Genomic DNA, 18,077 nt, shown 5'->3' on the forward strand with positions numbered 1-18,077 from the left:
GGGCACATACCGAGTAGTGCTATTGCCAGGTCATAGGGCAACTAGATATGTAGTTTTCTGAGTAATTGCCAAGCTGTCTTCCACAACAGCTGCACCACTATTCATTCCCACCAGCAGTGAATAAGAATTCCAATGTTTCCAATCCTCTCCAACATGTGTAGTTACTTGTTTGCTTAAAAGTGGCCATTCTTACAGGTGTGAGGTGCTATCTCGTTATAGTCATGATTTGCATTTCCCTCTTAGCTATTCTGCTCTTCATGTGCTTTTAAGTTATTTGTATTTGCTCTTGGGAAAACTTGTCTATTCATATCCTTTGCCCATTTTATAAATTGGATTGTTTGCTCTTTTGTTTTGGAGTTGTATAACTTCTTGATGTACACAGGATATCAAATCTTTGTCTCATACGTAGTTTCCGAAAATTTTCTTCCATTGAGTTCGCTGCTGCTTCATCTTTTTGATGGAGTCCTTTGAGGCACACAGAAGCTTTTGATTTTTGAGGAGTTTCCATTTATCTATCTTTATCCTTTCGTTGTTTGTGCTTTAGGTTGAAAGTTTAAGAAACTACCTCCTATTCCTAGGTCTTGAAGATGTCTCCCTATATTTTCTTCTCATAGTTGTATGGTACTGTGTCTTATATTGAAGTCTTTGATCCATTTTGAGTTAATTTCCATATAGGGCATAAGGTAGGGGTTCTCTTTCATTCTTTTCGCCCTTGAGATCACGTTCTCCCGTGTTCATGTACTGAAAAGACTGTTCTGTCCCTGTTCGGGGGATTTGGGGGGCTTTGTCAAACATCAGTTGACCATAGATTTGGTGGTCTATCTTGGCACTTGCAATTTGATTCCATTAGTCAATATTTCTATCTGTGTGCAAGTACCATGCTGTTTTGACCACTGTGGCTTTAAAATAAGGTTTAAAATCAGGAAGAGTCAGTCCTACGACTGCTTTCTTTTTTTTTTAAGGATATTTTTAGCTTTCCAAGGTTTCTTTTCCTTCAAAACAAATTTGATAACTAGTTTTTCCAAGTCATCAAAGTAGGTTGTTGGAATTTTGATTGCTATTCCATTGAATTTATAGATGAACTTGACATCGTAACGATATTCAACCTTCCTATCTATGAGCCCAGAGTGTCTTTCCATCTCTTTCTTTCTTTCTTCTTTGATTTCTTTAAGCATTGTTTTGTATTTTCTGTGTACAGGTTCTTAACATCTCTGGTTAAGTTTATTCCTAGACACTTAATTGTTTTAGTTGCTATTTTGAATGGATTTTTCCCTTTAATTAGCTCCTCAGTTAGATTATTACTTGTGTGTAGAAACATCACTGATTTTTGTACATTAATCTTGTATCCTGGCCACTTTGCTGAAATCATTAGCTGAGGTAGCTTTGCCATAGATTTCTCTGAATTTTCCAAATATAAAACTATGTCATCTGCAAATAGTAGAGGTTTTACTTCTTCCTTTCTTATTTGGATACCATTTATTCCTTTCTCCTGCCTGATGGCTCTAGCTACAACAGCTAGTACAATGTTGAATAACAGCAGTGACCGGGGGCATCCCTGTCTGCCTCCTGATCTGTAAGGGAACCTTTCAATCTCTCACCGTTGAATGTGAGGCTGACTATGGGTTTTCAAATGTACCCTTTAACATGCTGAGGAAGCGTCCTTTAGTTCCCGCCTCTGAAAGTGTTTCATCAGAAGAGGATGCTGAATTTTGACGAACACTTTTTCAGCATCAGTTGATATGATCATGTGATTTTTCCCTTTTGATTTGTTGTTGTGCTGTATTTCATTGATTCATTTTCTTATGTTGAACCACCCCTGCATTTGTGGCATAAACCCCACTTGGTAGTGATGTATACTTCTTTTAATGTGTTGAATTTTTTTTGCTATTATTTTGTTAAGAGTTTCTGAATCGATGTAAATTGGGGAGATCGGCCTGTGGTTTTCCTTTCTTTTAGCATCTTTACCTGGTTTTGGTATTAGAGTGATGTTAGAGTCATAAAATGAGTTAGGTAGTGTTCCTTGTTCCTCATTTTTCAGGAATATTTTGAGCAGGATTGGTGTTAGTTTTTGGGGGGAATGTTTGATAAAATTCCCCTGCAAAGCCATCTGGCCCTGGGCTTGTCTGTGTGGGACCGTTTGATGACTTGGTTATTGGTTTGTTGAGATCTTCTATTTCCTCTCAGATCAGTGTAAGTAGTTCTCGTGCTTATAGGAATTTATCCATCTCATCTAAGCTGTCTAGTTTGTTGACTTATAGTTATTCATAATATTTTCTTATGATTTTTTTTATTTCTTCAGGTCTGTGGTAACGACCCCCCCCCCACTCTCATTTCTGATTTTGTTTGTTTGCAACCTCTGTCGTTTTTTCTTTGTCAGCCTTGCTAGTGGTCGGTGGATTTTACTGATTTTTCTCAAAGAACCAACTTTTGGTTGTGTTGATTCTTTGTTATTTTTTTTTGTGATCCCATTCATTTATTTCTGCTTTGCTCTTTGTTATTTTTCAATTTCTTTGGGGTTAGTTTGCTGTTTTTTTCTCACGTTCCTCCAGGTGTGCAGTTAAGTCCTCGACTTTTGTTCTTTCTTTTTGTCAACATAGGCTTTTAGGGCAATAAATTTTCCTCTCAGCACTGCCTTTTCCACATCCCATAAATTCTGACATGTTGTACTCTCATTTTCATTCATCTCCAGATACTTATTTATTTCTCTAGTAATTTCTCCTTTGACCCACTCATTGTTTTGGAGAAATTATTTAATCTCCATATATTTATGAAAACCCTGATTCTATGGTGGTTAGTAATTTCCAGCTTCCTTCTGTTGTTGTGGGAGAAAGTGCTTTGAATAATTTCAACCTTATCAAATTTATAAAGCCCTGTTTTGTGAACCAGCATATGCTTGATCCTGGAAAACGTTTCATGAGCTCCAGAGAAGAATATGGAACCTGCTATATGAGGCAGAATGATTTGTATATGTCTGTGAGCTACAATTCCTTTATCACATTGAGTTCTCTATTCTTGTTGATCCTCTGTCTGCATCTGTATGTACAGAGGGAAGTGGTGTATTGATGTGTCCCACTGGTTTTGTTGAATTCTCTGTAGTACCCTTTGGTTTTGCCAATGTTTGTCTTATATTCTTTGGTGCTTCTTAGTTGGGAGTATAGAAATTTTTGTTATTTCTTCTTGGTGAATTGTCCCTTTTATTAATATTTAGTGCCCTTCCTTGTCTCTTATAATGTCTTTACGTTCTACTTTATCTGATCTGATATTAGTTCTACAGCTTGCATGGATGATCTTTTTCCATCCTTTCACTTTCAATCCCTCTGTATACCTGGGTCTGAGTCTCTTATAAGCAGCATATATCTGGATCATGTTTTTTAATCCATTCTGCCAATCTGTATCTTTTAATGTGTAAGTTTAGAATGTTAACCTTTAAAGTTATTACTGTAAAAGCAGTTCTTGAATCTACTATCTTATTCTTTAGTTTTTATTTGTCAGATCTAGATATTCTTTTCCCTCTCTTTCTTTTTATCCTTTAAGTTACCCTTACTGATACTTTTCAATTCTGTGCCCTTCTCAAGACCTCCCTCTCCTATCTCTCTTTTTTTTTAACCCAGCAGAACTCCATTTACTATTTCTTGTACTGTATGCCTCCTGTTGACAAAGTTTCTTAGCCTTTGTCTGAGAAGATTTTTATTCTTACCCTCAAGGTTGAAGGACAACTTGGCTGGATAAAGAATTCTTCACTGGAAGCCTTTCTCTTTCGGGATCTTTGAAGCTATCATACCATGGCCTTCTCATCTTCTTGGCATCCGTTGAGTAGTCCGAACTTAGTCCTATGTGATTTCCCTTGCATGTGGTGAACCATTTTTCTCTTGCTGCTTCACTGCTTTCAACATCTGACAATCTGATTAGTATGTGTCTTGGGGGAGTTCTATTTGCATTTATTCTGTTTGAGGTTCATTGAACCTCTTTGATTTTCGTATTTACATCTTTGATAATAGTTGGGAAATTCTCCCCAGCTACCTCTTCAGCTAATCTTCCTAGTCCTTCCTAGTCCTGCTTCCTAGTCTTCTCCTTCCAGGACACTGATGATAGTTACATTGGTGTTGTCAGTCATTTCCCTGAAATCCTGTTCTATTTTTCTAGCTTTCTTGCTGTTTGATCTTTGTATGCTTGAGTTCATTTATCCTGTCTTCTAGCTCACTTATTCTTTCTTCTGCCTTTTCAAATCTACTGTTGAGTTTCTCTAGTATATTTTTAGTTTGGTCTACAGTATCTTTCATTTCAGTGAAATTTGCTCTTTTTGTATTCATTCTTTCAAATTTGTTTTGCTCTTCCCATGTATTCTTGATATCCTTTACGTCCTTATGAACCTTCTTGAGTAAATATTCCAAATTCTCTGTCCCCTCCGGTGTTTTAATGTGGTCATTTGGCTAGGCCATATCTTCCTGAATCCTCGCATGGTTTGTGATTTTCTGTTGCTTTCCGTGCATTTGATTACCTTAATAAGGTTGTTTTGCAAGTTCGTTTTCTTCACCTAAGGTTTTGTGTTTGCTGAGGTTTGTGTTGAAGCCCCCCTTTTGTACTTGGTTTGTCAGTAATTCCCTGCCAAACTGAGGCCCAGATCTCATGGGTAGTGTGTTAGTTTGTTAAGCTGCCAGAACGCAATGCACGAGAAATGGAATGGCTTTTAAAAAGGGAATTTTAAAAATTGCATGTTTACAGTTCTAAGACTGTGAAAATGTCCAAATTAAGTCACTACCAAGAGGTTACCTTCACTCAAGCAAGGGCGATGCTGTCTGGAATACCTTGTCAGCTGGGAAGGCATGTGCTTGGCATCTGTGGTCTTTGTTCCCAGTTCCATTGTCTGTGGTTTCCTCTCTAAGCTCCTGTGAGCCTTCATTGAGCTCTGCCAGGACACCGCTCTAGGTTCCGGCTTGCTTAGCATCTCATGGGAAGGCACATGGTGACATCTGCTGGGCTCTGCCTCTCCAAACTTCTCGGTTTCCTGTTGCCTCTGTCACTTCTGCTCTCCAAGCTTCTGCATCAGCTGTGAACTTTCTCCAAAATGTCCTTTTAAAGGACTCCAGTAAACTGATTAAGACCCACCATGAATGGGCAGAGTCAGAACTTCATGGAGAATATTTCATTAAAAGGTCATCCCCACAACTGTACATGCTACTTCTATGTAGAGATAACACAATCTAAAGGGTTTCCACCCTACAATATTGAATCAGTATTAAAGGACATGGCTTTTCTGGGGTATAGACAGGCACAAGGGAATGCAATTCTAAACGCTCCTGAGCCAAGTCTTCCTCCTCAGGCCTGTCTCTCCCCAAGTGCTGCAGCTGTCAGAACAAGATGGAGACCCACCGTAATTGTAGCCAGGGACTGTGAGTCTTGGAGCATGCTGAGAGCCGCCAACCCCAGGGCTGGGGGGTGAACACTGTGCCCCTCAGTGGAGGCTCCACTTGCAGACCTGATGGTCAGGTGGTCCCCAGGTTCCTGTTTGGGATGAACTTGGGCTGTGGGGCTGGGTATTTCAGTTGCCCCTGCCCACAGCCAACCCAGAAATGCCTGGCACTTCTGGTCCTGGTCTTTTTGATCTGTCCCTTCTCTCATTGATCCACAGAGCAGGGGTGAACTCACCCTATCCTATTCCATCCTCTTCCCAGAAGGTTTTGGTGCTATAACTTTTATTTAGCCCTTTGATCTATTTTGAGTTCATTTTTATATAGTATGTGAGATAGAGGTCCGCTTTCATTCTTTTGGCTATCGATATCCAATGCTTCTAGCACCATTTATTGAAGAGATTGTTCTGTCCCAGTTGGGTGGACTTGGCAGCCTTGTGAAAAATCAATTGACCATAGATCTGAGGTCTGTACTGTTTTGATCACTGTAGCTTTGTAATATGCTGTAAGGCCATGGAACATGAATCCTCCCATTTCGTTCTTCTTTTTCAGGATATTTTTGGCTATGCAAGGGCCTTTACCCTTCCAAATAAATTTCATAATTAGGTTTTCCATTTCTGCAAAGTAGGCTGTTGGAATTTTGATGGGTATTGCATTGAATATGTAGATCAATTTAGGTAGAATTGACATCTTCACCATATCTAACCTTTAAATCTATGAACACAGAATGCCCTTCCATTTATTTAGGTCGTCTTTGATTTTTTTTTTAAGCAATGTTTATGGTTGTCCATGGACAAGTTCTTTCTGTCCTTGGTTAAGTTTATTCTTATATGATTGATTCTTTTAGTTGCTATTGTAAATTGATTTTTGCTTTTTTTTTTTTTTTTTTTTTTTTACATGGGCAGGCACTGGGAAACGAACCCGGGTCCTCAGGCATGGCAGGCAAGCACTCTTACCTGCTGAGCCACTGTGGCCCGCCCTGATTTTTGCTTCTTGATTACCTCATTGGATAGGTCATTACTAGTGTATAGAAACATTACTGATTTTTGCACCTCGTTCTAGCACCCTGCCGCTTTGCTGAACTCAGTTATTAGCACCAGTAGCTTTGTTATAGTTTTTCAGGACTTTCTAAATACCAGATCATATCGTCTGCAAAAAGGGAAAGTTTGACTTCTTCTTTTCTGATTTGGATGCATTTTATTTCTTTTTCTTGCCTAATTGCTATTACCAAGAATCTCTAGCACAATATTGAACAACAGCAGTAACAGCAGGCATCCTTATCTGGTTTCCGGTCTTAGAGGGAAAGCTTTCAGTCTCCCACTGTTGAATGATGTAAGCTCTGTGTATGCCATTCATCATATTGAGGACGTTCCTTTCTATTCCTAATTTTAAAAATATTTATGAAGAAAGGATGCTGGATTTTGTTAAATGACTTTTCTGCATCAGTGAAGAGCATGTGAAAGAAAAAAAATCATGTGGGTTTTTTTTCCTTGGATTTGCATATTCTCACGTTGTCCCAGCTTTGCATACCTGGACTAAAACCCAGTTGTCATGGTGTGTAATTCTTGTAACGTGCTGTCGGATTTGACTTGCAAGGATTTTGTTGAGGATTTTTGCATGAAGGTTCATTGTAGCCATCAGTCTCTGGTTTTCTTTTTGAAGTATGTTTAGCAGGTTTTGATATTAGGGTGATGTTGGCTTCATAGAATGAGTAAGTTGCTCTTCCCTTTGAATTTTTTTTTGAAGAGTTGGGGCAGGATTGGTATTGTTCTTAGAATGATTGGTAAAATTCACTTGAGAAGTCATGGGGTCCTGGGCTTTTTTCTTTGTTGGGAGGTTTTTGAACATTGATTCAATCTCTACTTGTGACTGGCTTGCTGGTCTTCTGTTTGTTTTCGAGTCAGTGTAGGTTGTTTGTGTCTTTCTAGGAAATTGTCCATTTCTTCTAAGTTTTGTAATTTGTTGGCTTACAGGTGTTTAGAGTATTGCCTAGTTATTTTTTCAATGTCCGTGGTAATGACCCCTCATTATTTTTTATTTTCACATTCTCTCATTTAGTCTTTTTCAGTCTAGCTAAGCTTTTGCCAGTTTTATTCATCTTCTGAAAGAATTAACTTTTGATTTTAATGATTGTCTCTATCGCTTTCAATTTCATTTATTTCTGCTCTAATCTTTGTAATTTCTATCCTTCTGTTTGCTTTGGGATTAGTTTGTTGTTCTTTCTCTGGCCCCTCCTTTACACTATGCTGTCTGATTTTAGCTCTTTTCCCTTTTTAAGGTAGTCTCTTAGGGCTATAAATTTCCCTGTCGCCACTGCCTTCCCATCATCCCATAAGTTTTGCTATTTTGTGTTCTTTTTTTTTTTTTTCATTCATCTTGAGATACTTACTGATTTCTCTTGCAATATCTTCTTTGGGCCATTGACTTTCAGAGTGTGTTATTTAACTTCCTTATGTTTGTGAATTTGCCAGTTCTCTGGCTATATTATGAATTCCATAATTCATTCAATTATGATCAGAGAAAGTGCTTTGTATAATTTCAATCTTAAAAAAAAAATACCTGAAGGCCTGTTTTGTGCTCAAGCATGTGCTCGATCCTAGAGAAGGGTCCATGAGCACTGAAGTATGTAGATTGTGCTGCTTTAAGTGCAGTGTTCTATATTTTTAGGTCTAATTCATTATCATGTTATTTAGGTTCTCTGCTTCCTTAGAACATCTAAACAGTGCTGGGAATATAGTAGAGAACAAACAGGTAAAGCACCAATGTTCTAGTTTGCTAGCTGCTGGGGTGCAATATACCAGAAACAGAATGACTTTTTAAAAAGGGAATTTAGTAAGTTGGTAGTATACAGTTCTAAGGCCTGGAAAATGACCCAATTAAATCACGTCTATAGAAATGTCCAATCTAAGGCATCCAGAGAGAGATACCTTGGTTTAGAATCATCTAAACAGAAGATTGATATCTATCGAAGAGAGTGGCGAGTTGGTGTCCCACATCTCTAACTCCCTTCAGTTTTGCCAGTGTTTGCCTCATACATTGGAGTACTTTGATTAGATGCATAGATATTTATGATTGTTATTTCTTAATTTTCCCTTTTATTAATATTTAATGTCCTTCTTTGTGTAATATTTATGCATCTAAAGTCTTTTTCTAGGTATTAGAAAAGCTATACCAGCATTTTTTTTTTTTGAGTACTGCTTGCATGGAATATCTTTTTCCATCCTTCCACTTTGCGCCTATTTGTATCCTTGGGATTAAAATGAGTCTCTTGTAAGCAGCTTGTACATGGATCATAGTTTTTTATCCATTCTCCTAATCTGTGTTGCTTGATAGGGGAGCTTAATCCATTAAGTTTCAATGTCATTACTATAAAAGCTGTCCTTACTTTAACCATTTTATCCTTTTAGTGGTGAGGTCTGTATTTTCTCTCTCTCCATCCTTTTAGTTCATTCCCCTTACTTCCAATCTTCATTTCTGTCCTCTCCTCCAGGCCTCTCCTGTCTTTTTGGCTGGAAGGACTCTCTTTAGGAGTTCTTGTAGGGCAGGTCTCTTGTTCACCAGCTCTCTCAGCTTCTGTTTATTTGTGAATATTTTAAATTCTCCCTCATTTTTGAAGGACAGCTTTATCAGATAAAGAATTCTTGGCTGGTAAGTTTTCCTTTTCAGTATCTTAAATATGGTACTACTGCCTTCTCACCTCCATGGTTTTTGATGAGAAATCAGTACTTAGTCTTAAGTGGCTTTCCTTGTATGTGATGAATCATCTCTCCCTTGCCGCTTTCAGAATTCTCTCATCTGGTTACTGTGCGTCTTGGACCGGGTCTAGTCACATGTATTGTGTTTGGCATATGTGGCACTTCTTAGATTTGCTTATTTACATCTTTTACAAGGGTTGGGGATTTTTCAGCCATCATTTCCTTAGCTATTCTTCCTGGCCCTTTTCCCTTCTCTTCTCTCTCCTGGACAGCCATGATGCATAGTTCTGCATGCTCAGTGTCTCAGCCCTTTCCCTGATGGCCGGCTCAAATTTTTCCTTTTTTTCTCCATTTGTTCTTTTGTCTGTTCAAATTTGGTTGCTGCCTCCAGCTCACTTGTTCTTTCTTCTGCCTCTTCAAAACTGCCCTTGTGGGTCTCCAGTTTATCTTTTATTTCATCCATAGGATCTTTTGTTCCCATAAGATCTGCTGTTTTTCTATGAGTACTTGTTTGTGCTCACCCAGTGTTTTCTTTATATCCTTTACGTTGTTAACCATCTCATTAAATTTGTTCAGGGAATTTGTTTGGACACCTTCGATTAGTTATTCCCGACTCTGCGTCTCCTCTGACTTTTTAATTACTTCCTTTGACTGGGCCATAGCTCCCTGTGTTTTGGGATTTCTTTTGCCGATATCTGGTTAACTGGTTATCGTGATGGGTTTATTCTGAAAGTCAGTTTCTCTCTGGGCCAGGGTTTTGTTGTTGCTTGCATTTGTATTAAGGCTGTTCCTTAAAGATTGGATCATCGGTATTTCCTGGGCCTGGGATATAGACCAGCTCCAGTGGGCCCCGGGATGGGATCTGGACAGACTCCCCAAAGCCCTTTTTTCCTGTACTTTCTGGCCTGTCCGGAAGATGGGAATGTCCAGCTGCCTTGGTTACCTCTGAACAGTTGAAACAGTATTCAGTGTTCCATCAGTGCCTGACTGGGCAGGGCTGAAACCATGGGGATCCTATATTCTCACTTTGCCAGCCAAAATGGTGCAGTGCTGGGCTGTGTCCCCCTCTGTACTTGGGGTGGAGGATGGGTCCCAGAGTCTAGGATGGAAGTGTAGCCTCTGCCTGCATTCTCTCAGTTTCTTCATTCTGTCATTGAGATATCATCCCTTGACCCCAGGCTCCCAGACAGTTGATTCGGGCCTGGTTGCTTTTGGGAGAGAAGTAAGTTCTGCTACACCCTCCCCAATCCTCTATTACAGAGGTTTCCCCTGGGGCCCCTCTGTAGGCGGCACTCCCCAGCAGCTTGTGCTCTGCCCTGGGTCACTGTCTCGTGGGTCCCGACTCGCTGCTGTGTGGCCTTGTAGTGTGTGTGCTGGGTGGGAGGTGCAAGGCTGGCCACTGCCTCTCATCCCTGCCCAGGCTCCACGGGACTGAGTAAGGGGAAGCTGGAGGATGGGCTGGGCCAGGAAAGAAGTCTCCTCCCTGATGTTTTTCTTTTTCTTTCATTCAGCTTTTGCAGGATCCTTCTGTCTCTACTTTCCTCCAGACTTCTAAGCAAGTGAGATTTGTCCCCTTTCATTGCTGAATCTCTGGGGAGGTTTTCCAGGGGATGTGTTAGGTCACCCTGTTGATGTCATCACTGCAGACACTGAACTTTTAGATGAACAAATAAAGGATCGACTGCGTACTTTACTTTCTTTTGCAGAACAAGTTTAATTGTAATACAGTGTTTTTTCTATAGAGTCATTCTCAAGTTGTTTCTCTCTTACTTCTAAATCATTTTGAGACCTGACCATATTAGAGAAATAAACTATTTTTTTCATAGGCTCATAACTAAAATTTTTCCAGGTCTTCAAAATACAGCCAAAGAGCTATATTCAGGAATTCTATTAGAATCTCTCATTTTAAAAAATTTCATTAATCATAACCAATGAGAAACACTTGAACAATACAAATGCAGTAGCACACTGTGGTAGTTAGATTCAGGTGTCAACTTGGCCAGGTGAAGGCACCTAGTTCTGTTGCTGTGGCCATGAGGCAATGGTACGTGAACCTCATCTGTTGCTCATTACGTCTGCCATCAGCTAGGAGGCGTGTCTGCTGCAGTGAAAGGTGTTTGATTGGCTGGTGCTAAAATGAGGGAGCTCAACGTAGCACAGCCCAAGCAGCTCAAGAAACCTCATCTCAGCACTCGCAGCTCAGCACAGGCCTTTGGAGATGTAAAAAGAATCACCCTGGGGAAAGGAGTTGGAACCCAGAGGCCTGGAGAGAAGGCCAGCAGAGATGGCCCTGTGCCTGCCTTAGAAAGAAAGAACCTCAGTAAGAAAGTTAGCTGCCTTTCCTCTGAAGTATAAGTTAACTAAATAAATCCCCTTTTATTGAAAGCCAATGCATCTCTGGTGTGTTGCATTCTGGCAGCTAGCAAACTAGAACACACCCCAACCAACAATTTCAATAGACACTGTACACTTAATATAAATTAAAGTAATGCACCAATGAAAGGAGACTGAGCAGACCCATTAATGATTAAACAGGCATCAAACACTCATTTGATTTCATTAAACACCAGTTAATTATTGGATGACTTATCTTCCAGGAGTAAACTCAACAAACTGAGGTCAGAGCCTCAAACCCTGTACGAAAATGGTCTCCAGAAAACAGAAAGGTTATATAGCAGTCAGAGCAAAGGGGGTCCTTCTGGAAACAGGATCCAGCCTCAAAACACAGGTCCAGTGACTGGACCCTGCATGGAACTTCCTGATCCACGCTTCCCTTGCGTGACCCACTCATCCAGTCCAACGTCTGGAAGTGGAAATGGTTTGTCTCTTTGAAGTTCTGAGGGGCCGAGGGCCTGGAGTGCTGGCAGAGCTGAAGAAAATCCAGTGGCCGAGCATCTGGATTAAAAGACTCAATTACTGTGATGACTTGTCCTGCCAGGACTGCAGAACTTTGGGCAGTTGGGCTCTTGTTTCTTAGGGACCCAAGCCCCCCAGTGTCACCAAACTGGTACTGGCCTAAGACAGGGCCCTCTGCCCCATGCACACAACAGCCCGTCTCTGACGCCGGGGCTTCAGAGAGAGAGAGAGCTGAATGCTGCACGCAAAGCAGGAGAGCAGATGGCCTGTTGGCCCCCAGATCTGTCTCCCCAAGTCTAATGAGCTCAGGGTGTTTACAGATTCACATATGGGGGATGGAGTTGTTACCGTTACAATATCACGTGTAAGCAGGGCTGTGGCTCATAGGGCCTCGGTAATTTCAGGGATTAATTTGGCTATTCTATAATATACTAGAAGGAAAAAGAAACCTAGATAATGATTCAACAATCCTTTGTTAACTCTTCATTTCTTGGTTGTGCTTTAACCTCTTTGGCGTGCACAGTTCGGTGGTCCCAAGTTCATGTGTAATACTGTGCTGCCATTGGGAGTTGATTCTGCTCTGCCATGTCTGCCCTGTGGACTAGGCTGCTTCAAGCAGGGCAGGACCTGGAATATGCTTAGCAATGACCTACTTTTGAAGTCCTTCTCAGTCCAGGCTTAGAACAGCTCTGCGAAGACCTGCGTGAACATCTGCCCTCACACATCCCTCTGGGGGAGCGGCTCTGACAGCTAATGCGCCCCCGGGGCCAGCGTCTGCCCCACCCCACACCCAGGAACTTAATTTGATGTTTACTGCTGGATCCCCAACTCTCAGGAACTTGATTCTGGGTCCTTTTCAAGTCAACATTTCCATTAAAACAGAATGAGTATGAAACCAGACTGCCCGGGTGGATTATCAAGTAGTAATGGTGAATTTGCAAAAACCTGTCACATTGGGATACCCAAGGATTCAAAGGAATGGGGAAAGTGGAAGAAATCTGTCCTGATTCAGCTAATGTAGGGTAATGCATCTGAATTCTACATTCGTATGAAAATTGTTTGAACTGTGCCCCACAAGTCTGTCAACCCCCTAGAAATACTGCTGACACCCAGCAGGTCTCTAGGTAACTATCTCTTGAGTGAGTCAACAAATTTCATGACAGGGCTGGGGCACGGGGTTCAAAAGGAGAAAGCAGGGCTTTTTGGGTCACACAGAAGAATGCCTGATGGCACTCAGGTGCCACCACCAGCACCGAGTTCCGGGGTCCCTTGTCCTCCCTGTCCTGTAGACTCACCAGCATCCTGTCCACCCAAAAAAAGACACAGAGCCCAGCAGATGTTTCCTCCTACAGTCCAGTAAGGGCCGTATTAGAACTGCTTGGCTGTGTGTCTCTCTCTGTAGTCATTATACCCAGAACCTGCAAAAGAAAGTGAGCATCCAGGGTTAGAGCACAGAAGGCCTGACGATGCCTCATAGCAGAGGTCGGAGCCAGGTGGCCATGGTTTGTCTCCATTCCAAAGTTACATGGATGATTGGGAGCATTTCTTTTTCCATAATGCTCCTGTACAGAGACATTTGCAGCAATGCAGACGACTTCATTGGTGAATTAATTAGGTTTGAGCACCTCTAGATACCAGGCCAGGCAGGTGAGACTAAAGGCCAGCATGCGGCACCATCCGTGGAGCCTGTGTCCACAGCAGAGATGTACAAATGAGCAGGACACACTCTCTGCCCGGCACTATTGCTATTACTACTACTATTGCATTTCCAAATGTTGGTTAATTCAATTCCAGGACATCGCTATATATGGATACCATCTATAGTATTAGATGCTTAATTTCTTTCTAACGTTCATTAATTTACTGAAATGTAACCATCAATCATTACAACAAATAGACCACCAGTATGATTTTTCCATGAATTAGGGAAGCCAAAAAAACAGAATCATAATATGGAATTACATCTGCGTACTGCTGCCCAGTCTGTCTCCTATTTCTGGTACCTGATGGAAGCAGCAGCGAGGGCTAGCAGACAACTTAGCACCCAGTAGGGCTTTTTTTCCTGGTCACACTCAGAAGGACTAATAGGGAACGCTTCGCTCCAGCGCTGTGAGCGTCGATGCTATTAGCTCTGGGTCCCTGTACCACCTAAAATCGTCCCCCAGGCGTGCCCCTGTCCTTTGGAAAGCCTTGTGTGACCGCTTAGTGCGTGTCCAAGTCTCCGCGTCCCAATTAAACGGTCCCTAAAGCTTTCTGGGCGGCTCTGCGGTGCACTATGAAGAGGGGGGGATTGGGTGCTGGGGCGGCCGTACAGCCACCTCTGCCCTTGACACGCCGGGTGGGCCGCGCGGCGAGCCTCTTGGGGCCACGGTTTCCCCTGGGAAACGGGGCGCTCACCGGGGGCTCAGAAGCTGACTGCGCTTGGGGAGAACCAGGGCAGGGAAGCTCGGTCTCGTCGGGAAGTGCCTTTTCAAACGCATGGTTTCAAAGTTGGCGATAAAACAGGTTACAGCAGCCACAATTCACTTTTATATCAACTTTTTTTTATTTTTACGACTAGCGTATCAGAGCTTCTATAAAAGAGAGGCGCATTGTAAACACATTGGGAATAAGAGGAAAAGAAAAGCTTTCCCAGACACCATCAAAAGCAAGTGTTTGGGGTTTTTTTTTTTTTTTTTTTTGGCTTCTTTTATTTAGTTTTGGAAATCGTTATCTGCTCAAGAAATCAAGTGTCTTGAAGCAATGAATTCCCAGCACGGGGCATGATGAGAGAAAGGATGTCTGCCTCGGGCTGAATATCTGATTCTTAGAGGCAGAAGAAAACCTGGAAGGGGGGAGAGAACGTCCCCTGTTGTACACCTACAGGTGAATTAAATGGAGGCGTGTTTATGTTGAATAATGTCCTCAACTCTGCACGTGGAGGTGCTATCTGAGAAGATGGATTGTGCCGCTGATGGCAGCTCTGCGCCTCTCCCCTCTCAGCAGCTGCCCAGCTCATAAAGGGCAGGAGAGGAGGCGGTTCAGCGACGGCTTACCTGCCTCTTTGAGGGATGACTCTGCTGCCGTTGGTGTGTGTCCTGACTAGGAAGTCAGGGCAGTGATGAGAAAGGCTGAGTCTCCCACAAGTGCCCACACACCCTTTCTGGGCATTCTGTTTGTCCTTATTTAATTACTCACCACACCAGTCCCAGGCTACAGGTCTCCATCAGCCCCGGTCTGCAGTTAAGGGATCTGGTGCTGGTAGCGGAGCTGTCTTGCCCAAGTTCGTTGGTTGTAAGAGGAACAGGCAGGACGTGAGGACAAGCACAAGGGGTCTGGAATCACCTGGCTCTGTCCCGTGCCAATGGGCCTCTTTGCAGGGAGAACAGACGCTCATTCCTGAGCTCCTCGTCCTCCATGACATTTTCGTTCCTTCTTACTTCTGGTTCTAATGTTTCTCTATCTGGGTTCCCCCAGGCATACAGAAAATGGCACCTGACTTTGGTTAAGCCTTGTCTGAAGTTGTCTTCTACTCAGGATGTCCGCTGGGGAGCAACCAGCGTAGGTGCAGCCCCCTCTCGAGGGTGGCATTCCACACGAGGACTCGTTTTGTCTCTAAACTCTATCTGGGGATGCTCATGATCAACATAACGCATTTTGAGGAAAACTGTCTGAATAGGTTAGGATTTGAGATGGAAGGGAATCTAACCCAAATCAGCCTAAGGGGTTAAAGAGATTCGCTGCTCATGTCACCACACTGGACTTGGGTGAGCAAGGACTCATGCCTCAGGACAGCTAATAGAGCCTTCCGCCTCAGCCCCAGTGCCCATCTCTGGACAGTTGCATGGACTGGAGAGTGGACTTCTGCACATGGCCCTGGCATGCTGGGTGGTGAGGGCTCTGTGTGTGTGTGTATCGGTTCCCTATGGCCGCTATGACAGATGGCCTCGGGCTCAGTGCCTTAAAATAGCACCAATGTGTTCTCTTGTGGTTCTAGAGGCCGTAAGTCTGTGATGGGTCTATCTGGGCTAAAACCTAGAAGTTGACAGGGCCGCATTCTCCAGGGGAGGATCCATTTCTCACCTTTCAAGCTTCTGGAAGCTTCCTGTGATCCTTGGCTATGGTCCTTTCCTCTGCCTTAAAGGACAAGAGTGCAGCATCTTCTACTATCTTTCTGACTCATGCCACCTGCTTTGACTTTCCCATGTCCATCTCCTCACTTATGAGAGCTCTCATGGTTACATGCAGCCCACCTTGATAATCCAGGATAATCTCTCCATCCCAGACCCTTGACTTAGTCACATCTGCAAGTCCCTTTTCACCATGGAAGGTGTTAATTCTGTTTCCAGGATTAGGACATGGCTATCTTGGTGGGGGTGGGGAACGGAAGGCAGTATTCTGCCTCTCACAGCCTGCCACTAGAGGATAGAAGAGAAGGTGCTGCCAGCTCCACACATCAAGGGCTCCTCACCTGTAGACTCGGTCCGTAGTCTTGGGATCTGCGGACAATCGCGTGAGTGTTTTCATCACCTCCTTTCTTGCACCAGACATGTTCTCTATTTGTGTTAAATATAAGCCTCTTATAAAGGCAGGGATTGCATAGGGACTAATATTTGCAGCAGGGCTGGAAGGACAGCCATGGCTTAGATTTTTTAAAATGGTTCTCCAGGCAGGAACCCTGTGGTTTGAGGAGAAACCAGAGCCCTTCTTGCAGTGTCAGTACATAAAGTGACCGATCAAGGATGACTGCTGCTACAACGGGGCCCCTAACGTTCTCCTCACTTTCAAATGTTAGGCTGTGCCTCAGTCCCCTGGCTCTTCAAACAAATATCCACAACAGGCTGGCTTAAACAACGGGGATTTATCGGCTGGGGCTGGCTGTGGGTGATCCTTGGTCCTTGGTTTTCCTGGAACATGGCAAAGCACGTGACGGCATCTTCCCCTTTATGCTCCGATCTGTATGGACTTAGCGTGGAGGAAAAGCTACAGGAAGAAGTCTGTCTGTTGGTAAAGGACTGCGGTAATCTGGATTAGCGCCCAGCCTGATTCCGTTGGCTACATCTTTAACACGTCCAAGAGATCACATTTAGAATGGGTGTGCAGGCACTAGCAGGCAGGCCAAGATGGTGCCCAGACCGGGGTCCGCCATTCAGTCCACTCAGCTTGTTTCCCCTCTGTGAAGTGATCCAGAGGCTTGAATGTAGAAAGACAATTTTAAGAAGCACATCCATAATGAGACAGTTTTGATGATGCCAAGTTTGAAATTTGGCCTTGAAAACCTTGGGTCCAATTCATTTGCTTGTTCATTGTGCATCTCCTCAACAAAACATTAGCTCGCTGCACGAGAGCAGGGACATGTCTTATGTATCACTGTATCAGCTCCTACCACACTGCCTGGTCAGCAGTCGGTACACGGTAAACGGTTGTCAACAGATAAAGGAATGCTCTGCTTTCGCTGATGAGATGGTTGAAGTCCAGAGATGATAAATATTTCTCCAAACTAATAAATGGTAGAATTTGTATTAAAATCTATTTTTCTGATTTCCTAGTTCTGTGTCCTTTCCACTGTACTAATGGTTTTCCAACTTTTTTGACCAGCCCCTAATAAAAAATTTATTTCACTTCTGACATAAGACTTTGGTTTAACTTTGTATATTAGTAGACAATAAGTACCCTTAGTGGACTAAAATAATTTAACTGTAATAACAAATATGATTTTATTAATGTTGAAATATATCACGCTATTCTATTTCATTGCTTTAATTTGATGGCTATGACCCATTAAATCAACTCTATGACCCACTAATTATTTGCAACTCACAGTTTAAAACACTGTATCGTTTCTTTGAAATGATATGAAAGGTGCAAAATGAACTGTGATCTATACATCTCTAATCCTTTCCTAACGTAAGTATTAGCTAGGATTGACCTTTGTCACATTACCTTATGCAAAGGGTTACAAAATTCTGTTATTCCATCCCCGAAATATCTTCTGAATCCACCTCCTGCTTTCCTGTCCTGTTCACAACCACAGTTTCAGTTTAGAGCAGAGATTAGCAACCCTCAGTCTCCTGTTTCCTGCACAAGAGGCCAAACCTGCTGCCGTGTCGCCTGGTTTCAAGGCACTTGGGAAGAACCG

At 42.6% G+C, this 18,077-nt stretch overlaps 2 long non-coding RNA genes across 9 annotated transcripts in view; one reads left to right on the forward strand and one right to left on the reverse strand.

Moving 5' to 3' along the window:
* Positions 1-18,077, forward strand: part of LOC143683495 (uncharacterized) — a 151,273-nt gene that overhangs the window by 82,800 nt on the left and 50,396 nt on the right. The window contains exon 6 of one of the 8 annotated variants that reach the window (XR_013175479.1): positions 11,701-12,859. The exons of 6 other annotated variants lie outside the window; for them this stretch is intronic. This is a non-coding gene — a long non-coding RNA (uncharacterized LOC143683495). Of the gene's footprint in view, positions 1-10,614; positions 10,931-11,700; positions 12,860-18,077 lie in introns of those variants that run through there. One more of the 8 variants, XR_013175484.1, reaches the window with a different exon arrangement.
* LOC143683497 (uncharacterized) overlaps positions 1-18,077 on the reverse strand; it is an 86,977-nt gene that overhangs the window by 7,725 nt on the left and 61,175 nt on the right. The window lies entirely within an intron of this gene.

This window comes from Tamandua tetradactyla, chromosome 5, assembly GCF_023851605.1.
Source record: "Tamandua tetradactyla isolate mTamTet1 chromosome 5, mTamTet1.pri, whole genome shotgun sequence".
Lineage (NCBI taxonomy): Eukaryota > Metazoa > Chordata > Mammalia > Pilosa > Myrmecophagidae > Tamandua > Tamandua tetradactyla.